Consider the following 9237-nt stretch of genomic DNA (forward strand, 5'->3'; position numbering starts at 1 on the left):
ATATTTTTGAGTGACAGAAGTGGCAATGCTGCTGACCACTGCCATATTTATTAGTCCATAAACCCATCAGAGTTATGTAAATGTGATACACAAAATGGTAAGAATAAAATAATTGGATATACCTGAATGACATATATTTTTGAAAATATGAAACAGGAAAGTTAGGGAGTTATTGAGTGATTAATTCAGTTAGCAGGTTTATTAACACCTCTTGAATTTAGTAAAATTGGAACATTTTTTTCTGAGAATATGCAAATTAAATGAAAAACATAAATATATAAAGCCTCAGGACCAGGAAAAATAAAAATTGATCAGGAAGACAAATGGCATTTTAAGCATACATATTCAAGTAAGAGAATCTTAAAATTTAGTTAAGTGAACACCACCTTTTGGGAATTTTGTAACACTATTTAACCTGAATCTAATAATGAGGAATTTATACCTTTAGTACCTTTAATTAGAAAGCATGCTAAATAAATATAATGCCCTTCTCTGGATCCTGTATTGAAAAAGAAAAGAAAAAAGAAAGAAAGAAATTTCTGTAAAGCACACTACTGAGACAATTGGTAAAGTTGGATATGGACTACATATTAGCTAATATAATTGTAGCAATGTTATTTTACTGGTAATGCTCTAAATTTCTTGAAATAGTTTTATTGTAAACATGTAGATAAATATCTTTTTTCCCCCTAAAGAAATCCATGTCAAAATGCTTGGGAAGAAATATCATGCTATCTACATCTTACTTTCAAATATTTCTCACACAGAAAATATGCATATTTTTTGGTTCACACACATATACACAGCTATGATGCAAATATTTAGAAAAAGGAAAAGATGCAGCAGAGATGGTAAAATGTCACTGTTGTATATAGGTAAACATATAGGGATGTCTGTTGTACTATTTTTTCATCTTTTCTGAAGGTTTAAAGTTTCTTAAAATACAAAAGTAGAATAAAATTTTATTGAAACAAAGCAGAATCTCTTTTTGAGATCCTGGATATTAAAGCAAAACAAAATCATGGTCTTTGTTTATACAATTTTTGGGCTAAAATTGTGTCAAATCAGTAGTTTAATCAAGAAATCTCTTTGAGAGGTGACAACATGGCAGCAAATTTTTTGTCAATGTTGACTAACCTTGCTCTTATGCTTTAAGTCTTAGATATGGTGATATGTTTAACCAAACAGACTTGCTGAGCAACAAGGGCCAAAACAGGGCACACCATGAATATTTGTTACATTATAATAAAATTAAATGAATAAATGACAAATGAACAAATGTTGCATAAAGCCATATGCCTTTTAATTACCAAATTCTATTTTTAAAAGATGATAATAAAGTCTCCATGAAAAGAAAGCATTTACAATCTTGAAAAGATAATGAGATTAACTAATATACAAAATTTGAAGAGCAGGAAGTAGTTTCGTATATTTAAAAGCATGGACCCTAGACTTCTGGACAAGATGGAGGCATAGACAGACACGCTGTGTCTCCCTACACAACTAAGAAGAAATACAACTACCTCAAAACTAGAAACAACCAGAAGTTTCAGAAAATCAAACTGCATGGAAGTTGAACAAACAAAGGTATAAAAAAGAAATACTTATCCAGACAGGTAGGAGGGGCAGAACAGGGGCAGAAAGGATGCGGTGTGGTGGTGGCAGTGGCGGTGGCAGCAGCAGGCCGGCAGAAAGCGCAGTCACACATTTTAAAAAGTCAGGAGGGACACCTGGGGAGCATCCCCAGTTCCGTACTGGACCTCACAGCCCACTGTCCCAGCACCAGGGAAAATCAAGCCTCATTGCTTCTGACTGTGCAGACCAGTGGGGGTTGGGGTGGAGGCAGAAATTGTAGGTCTCAGCAGAGTCCACTTGTTTAAAAGGCTCCCACTGTCCTAGAATGTCTGCAGAGCCACCCACTCTGAGAACGATGGCCAGGGCAACAGCTAGAGGGGCTCCCATCCAGTGTGGAAGTGGGACAGGTGCCTGGAAAATGGGTGAGTGTTGGGCAGGCGGCAATATTCCCTCTTGGACCCCTCCCCCATATACAGCACCACAACATGGTTAAATAAGTCGCCCTGTACTGACAAATCTGTAAGGCTCCGCCCCTTACAACATAACAGGAGCAGCAGCTCTACCAGGGAAGCGGAGGCAAACAAACACAGAAGCCTGTCAGAATGAAGAGACAGAGAACTATGGCCCAAAAGGGGAAACGGATCAAGGTTCCAGTGGGAGAATTAAGCGACGAGAAGATAGCCAACTTAATAGATGAGGAGATAGACAACCTAACAGATGCAGAATTCAAAACACAGGTGATAAAGATGCTCACAGGCTTGACAGAGATGCTTGAGTACAGCAAATGCATGAGAGAAGAAGTGAAGGCTATGCTAAGTGAAACGAAGAAAAATTCACACAAAACCAATGGGGAAGGGAAGGAAACCTGGGTTCAAATCTATGATTTGGAACATAAGGAAGAAAAAAACAGTCAACCATTGCAGAATGAGGAAGCAAGAGTTGAAAAAAATGAGGAAAACTTCCCAAATTGTGTGAAGGAGATGGACATACAGGTCCAGGAAGTGCAGATGGCCCTGGGTGAGCTGGACCCAGGTGGGACCACACTGGGATGCATCATGACTGAGATGCCCAAGGTGAAAGATAAAGACAGAGCCCTGTGGGCAGCAAAAGAGAGGCAGAGAGTCGCCTACAGGGGGCTGCCTATAGGACTACCAGCTAATTTCTCAGAGGACACTTTGCAGGCAGGAAGGGACTGGTAAGCAGTATTCAATGTGATAAAGGCAACCTGCAACCAAGATTACTCTATCCAGCAAAGCTATCATTTGGAATGGAAGGGCAGATGAAGTGCTTCCCAGGCAATGTGAAGTTAAAGGAGTTCATCATCACCAAGCCATTATTCTATGAAATGTCAAAGGCACTTACTTAAGAAAAAGAAGATCAAAACTATGAACACTAAAATGACAACAAACTCACAACTATCAACAACTGAATCTAAAATATAAAAATAAAATCCAAATAAGCAAACCAGAATAGGAATAGAATCATGGGTGTGGGGATCATTTGGAGGGTTATCAGCTGGGAGTGGGGAGGAGGACAAATGGGGAAATGCTGCAGGGACTAAGAAGTATAATCAGTTAGTACAAAATAGACAGGGGGAAGTTAAGAAAAATATAGGAAAGGGTGAAGCCAAAGAACTTATATGCATGACCTAAGGACATGAACTAAGAAGGGTGGGATTGCTGGAGGGAAGGGGGCTACTGGGCAGAGGGGAGCAAAGGGGGGAAAAATCAAAACTACTGTAACAACATAATCAATAAGATATACTTCAAAAAATAAAATAAAACATATATATAAAATTATATATTAAAGCCAGATTATACCACTGAAGATTTTAAGGGTTTAGATGATGTTCTTAATCTCATTTTGCCTCAGTTTTGTAGTATATAAATTGTAAGTAAATTAATTTATAAGATTTTAAAAATAAATATATTTAAATACAGATATAAATAAAATTATATCTTAATAACATGTATCTATATAATCCCTGTACAAATTAGTACAAATGGTCCATCTAAAACATTTAGCACAATGCCTTATAATAAACAGATGTTCAGAAATTTACTTATTATTTTACAGATAAAGAAAACTTTTTATTTTGTTGCTTAGTTATTTTTGTTTATTTTAATTTCACCTGATAATGTCATTATGACTTATCCAGGCAGACTGATTAAATAGAACATATGAGTACGGAGACCAGAATTTCTCAAGTTATCTTACTTATCAATATTGGTTTTCCATTAAGCATCTAAATGCTTGTACTTAAAATTGAAAGATAGTAATTTCTTGATTTGAAAAGAAAAGTAAAAATTCAATAATGACTAGAATATTTTTAAAATTTTGAACATTTTTCACAAAATTTTCACTGTATATTCATAATACAGGCCCACCAGATGACAAAATTAATGTTTTTAATTGTCTATATCAAGCATTTTTTATTCACTTGGTGTTTCCTAAAAATATTTTAGAAATGTACCTGACACTGTGCTAATTTTAAAAATTATTTTAAAATTATATTTGACATTTAATATTATTTTATATTAGTTTTAAGAGTATAGCACAGTGGTTAGACAATCATACTCTACAGAGTGATCCCCAGTAATTCTAGTACCCACCTAGCACCATACATAGTTATCACAATATTGCCCACCATATTCTCTATGCTGTACTTTAATATCTCTGTGAAAATTTTGTGACTACCAATTTGTATGTCTTAGTGACACACATTTTGCACCCAGTCTCCCAATCTTCCTCTTATCTGGCAACCATCAGTTGGTTGTCTATGTCCAGGAATCTGTTTCTTTTTTTTGTTTGTTTGTTCTGTTCTTTAGATTCCATGAATAAGTAAAATCACATGGTATTTGTCTTCCTCTGTCTGACTTATTTCACTTAGCATAATATCATCTCGGTTCATTCGTGTTTTGTTTGTTTTTTTTTAATTTTTTATGGCTGAGTAACATTCCACTGTAAATATGTGGTACATTCCACCACATCTTTTTATCCACTTGTCCGTTAATAGGCAGATGGTCACTTGGGTTGCTTCTCTATCATTGCTATTGTAAATAATGCTGTTATGAACATAGGGGATGCATATGTTCTTTCAATTGGTGTTTCAGGATTCCTAGGATATATTCCCACAATTAAAATCTCTGGATCAAAAAGCAGTTCTATTTTTAATTTTTTGAGGAAACCCCATACTGTTTTCTATAGTGTCTGCACCAGTCTGCATTTCCACCAACAGTGCACTTCTCTCCACATCATCACCAACACGTGTTTGTTGATTTATTGATGGTAGCCATTCTAATAGCTGTGAAGTAATATCTCATTGTGGTTTTAATTTGCATTTTTCTGATGACCGGTGACATTGAGCATCTTTCATAATTCTATTGGCTATTTGTATCTCTCTTTGGACAAGTATCTGTCCAGGTCCTCTGCCAATTTTTTTAATTAGGTATGAATTATGTGTAAATTTTGGATATTAATTTCTTACCAGGTGTGTTATTGGTTAAAATAGTATTTTTAGTGTTGGGTGTTATTTTTTTGTGCAGAGATATTCATTTCCACTAATTTTTTTTTTTTTTTTTTTTAGTTTTCGTGGTGGAATTTTGTGTGTTCTCACCCTCCTTCCCCACTGGTAACCATCATACTATTGACTTTGTCTATCAGTGTGTTTGCTTTGGCTATGTTAATATAATTGGGTGGTCCAGAATATTTTTCTGATTCTTAACTGTGTTTTAGCTTTATTGTTAAATTTTTATTTATCTGGCTTTATAATTTTGGTTTTGAATGTCAGTGATCTAGCCTTCCCTTTGAAGAAGCTTTTTTATGTGTGATGTCAGGAAGGAGAGAATAAAGAGGGCAGGGTAGGGAATAGATTTCCTCCCCTGGCAGGGGCAGTGGGTGCTGTAATTAATGGTGTAGGTTGCAATGGTGGGAGTTGCAGTGTTGATGAAGAAATTGTTCAAAATCACCTATCGACTATCTGTGAGCTCCTTGAAGACAGGCATTGGCCACATCTTGAGTCTTCTTGATTAAACTATGCCTAGCACACATCTCAAACCATTGGCCTTTTACCTCATTTTAACCCTTCTTTCTACCCACTTAATATTTTCTGTCACATAGAATTAACGTGTAATTTCATAAATGCCCCATCGAGATTTTCTTCCTGAAATTTGCAAATGTTATTTCGTTTACCTGCAATATTCTTCCTAGCATTCCTAGTCCTCATTCAGTTAAATGGTTACTTAGTTTTTTACCCAATATGACCAAACTTGGGCTTTATTTCTTCTGGAAAGCCCATCCTGATTGTTCAGTTCTGATGAGATACCTCTTCTCCTGTAGGGTCCTTAGCTTGCCCATTATTGCAGTTATTCATGTAGTAGAAATATTTCACCCTTTGCCTCCAGACTTCTCTGGGGCCAACAGCCGCCCGACCTGGGACCCGGGGCCACGGGCTTAGCCGACTACAATGGGCTCCGTGTCAAACCAGCAGTTTTTGCAGGTGGCTGCGCCAAGGCTCTGGAGAACCTGGTCCCGGCGGCAAAAGAGCCGTGGCTGCTGCACGGTGCTGGCATCTGTAAGTGGTTCAACGTGCGCATGGGGTTCGGCTTCCTGTCCACTACCGACCCCACTGGGGTCACTCTAGACCCGCCAGTGGATGTCTTTGTGCCCCAGAGTAAGCTGCACATGGAGGGCTTTCGGAGCCGGAAGGAGGGTGAGGCAGTGGAGTTCACTTTTAAGATGTCTGCGAAGGGCCTGGAATCTGTTCGAGTCACTGGCCCTAGTGGGGTGTTCTGTATTGGAAGTGAGAGGTGGCCAAAAGGGAAGAACATGCAGAAGTGCAGATCAAAGGGAGACAGGTGCTACAACTGTGGAAGTCTAGACCATCATGCCAAGGAATGCAAGCTGCCACCGCCGCCCAAGAAGTGCTACTTCTGCCAGAGCATCAGCCTCATGTCCACTGAAGGCCCAGCAGGCCCCCAACTCACAGGGAAAGCCAGCCTACTTTCGGGATGAAGAAGAAGAGGTCCAGAGTCCTGCCTTGCTCCCAGATGCCAAAAATTGAGCGACAGTGGGTCAGGGGCTATCCTTTCGTGATCAGGAAGTTTCAAGGAGCAGGCACCAGTTGGCAGAATGGAGAACGTGGGGACCGGGTGGGTAGGGAACAGTTGGCCCTGCCATGTATCTCAAGCCGAGTTTCACAGCATCACCCCATCTTCCCTTTTCGTGGGGGAGGGGGAGGGTGAGACAAAGGTAGTCCAGTCACACTCTGTATCTAGATGCATGTGAGGGCTTTGGGGAAATCCCTCCCTGCATGCTTTATTTGAGTCTACAGCTTTTGAAAGTGGCCTGGATAGGGAACTTGTTTTCTTTTTAAAGGAGGATATGTAATGATAATATTTCCCCGGCCAGAGTGAAAAGATTACTATGAAACCAGATTGATGAACTAACCCGCAGATGACTATGTACTGTTGGGAGGGAATCTCTCAAGGGTACAGCAGGGTTTTTCCATATCCCCACTTAGGGTAGGGTGCTAAGAATTGCCCCGAGAGATGGGTTGTGACTATAGGTAAAAGGAATGGTTGGGGAACAGCGACAGACCTGCTGCTCCTAAGCTCACTCCCACCCCATTTCTAGGCCAATACATCTTAATTTATTTGGTCCCTTGACCTTGAATAGCTGCACTGTGGGTCCGCCTCTTTACAGGGTGCCAATTGCACTGGCTGTGTGCGAAGGACGTATCTTGTGCATTTTAACTTTTTTTTTTCATAGTATTAATATTCTGGTTTTGTATGTTTGTGTATTTTAATCTAAGGCCCTCATTCCTGCACTGTGTTCTCAGGTACATGAGCAATCTCAGGGACAGGTGGGCAGCAGCTCTGGGTCTGCATAGCAGGAATGCTTTTTGTTGTTTTTATCATCAGGGAGAACAACTATTTGGAGTGTATAGCCTATTGAACTACCTAGTTTTTGCCGGTTAGAGCTGGGTTTTCTGCCTTAGTGTTCTCTTGAAAACCCTCCACCTTCAATGTTTTGTGGAAGCCTAGGTTTTAACTGGGTGGCCCCATTACCTGATCTCCTTCTACTGGAAGATTGGAAGTTGATCTGAACAATAATAAGTGGTTGGTACAGAGGTTAGGAGAGGCTGGGCTAGGTGAAAGGTGCAGAGGGAAACATGATTAGGGGAGGGTTGTCTATACATGTGTAACCAAGGATTACTGTTCCAGGCCTCTAATTCCAGGGTTTGGGACTTACATTGCATAACAGATCCATCCCTCACTAGATTGGGCTAGGCTTACCATGCAGGACAAGGTGTATGTGTGTGTATTCATAAAAAAAAAAAAACAAAAAAGCTGATAAATGTAGTTTTTAAAAGTAAAATCTCTCTACCTACCTTGAGCTGTCCAGGAATATATGAAGCAATGACTAAATTCCTTAACCTTTAAAAATGATTTGCTATTCCTCTTGGCTTCCAGAGAGACCATAAGTGATGGCTTCTTTATGATGCCCAGAGCCAGTGTCCTGGTCTGCTGCAGCAGTGACTAGTGTCATAGGAGCTGAAGGAGAAAAGTGGGTTTAATTTACGTGCTGTAAGATCACTGAAAACCTACCTCATTGTGTTAACTGGGGCAAATGCAATAGAGTGCATTGGGTTATGTGCGTCTGATCCTGGATTCTCGTCTCCCACAATTGCTGCCCCCTCTAGTTATTGTATTTTTCTGGGCTTTGTAGCTGACTTGGTGATTGCTAGGTGGCCTAGTTTGTGTAAATGTGTTGGTCTTTCTCCATGTTCTTTTGGGGTTTTATTGTTTACAAACTTCTTTTTGTATTGAGAAAAATAGCCAAAACATCTTTGACAAAAGGCTCTGCACCAGGCAAAAAGTGATCTGAAACATAAGCTTGGGGACTCCTCTTTTTGAAGTGGGGGCCATGAGTCATCCTTTCTTTTGTTTCCTTGTCCCCTATTTTCTATTGGACAGATCTTCTGTGTTAAAAACTTAACTCCTACCCTATCTCTTCTTTCTGCATTCCCCCAAAAGCCCACATACATACACATTAAATGTGTAGAGTGTCACCCCATCTCTTACATGATTTGTACAAAATTTCTGAAGAAGGTAAGAATACTCTGTCCCTTCTTCCCAATACCCTGAGTCCAAACCATTCCTTGATATGTGTGTGATTCATGTCAAGCACTTATATTGCTGTATTTTAACCTGTAATCCTAGGGTAGACAGAAGCAATGAGGAGGCCTTTCATTTTCAAAGTGGGGTTGGGAGACCAAGAAAGAGAAGATGACTGTATATCCAGGTCACTGAGGAACTTTTATAAAGGTGCAAAAAACTTATATCTAAGTAGCCACAAGATTGTTTAATAGGAGACAGATGAATGTAACTCATGTTTACTGCTAGAAACCAAAGCTTCGTGTGAGATTTTGAATTTATCGGAGGGAGAGTAGGAAAGCATGTACCTGTCTGTTCTTTCCCTGATTCCTTCTCATTTCTGAACTATAGGGGGCTGAGCCCCCTTGGGCTTTGGTGACCTCCATTACTGGGAACTATTTATTTGATGGTTGATGTTGCTGTGCCAAGCACTTCTACTTGCTATCTGTCATTTTGTAAAACACATGCTAACTTTTTCCTTCTCTTTTCACTGGGAAAATAAATT

The 9237-nt window shown here is 39.3% G+C and overlaps 1 pseudogene; it reads left to right on the forward strand.

Annotated features, from left to right (window-relative positions):
• The first annotated feature begins 6040 nt into the window (after positions 1–6040).
• On the forward strand, positions 6041–6637 carry LOC150012836 (protein lin-28 homolog A pseudogene; annotated as a pseudogene).
• Positions 6638–9237: the final 2600 nt, after the last annotated feature.

This window comes from Furipterus horrens, unplaced genomic scaffold, assembly GCF_987537825.1.
Source record: "Furipterus horrens unplaced genomic scaffold, mFurHor1.1.pri manual_scaffold_4, whole genome shotgun sequence".
In the NCBI taxonomy this organism is placed as follows: domain Eukaryota; kingdom Metazoa; phylum Chordata; class Mammalia; order Chiroptera; family Furipteridae; genus Furipterus; species Furipterus horrens.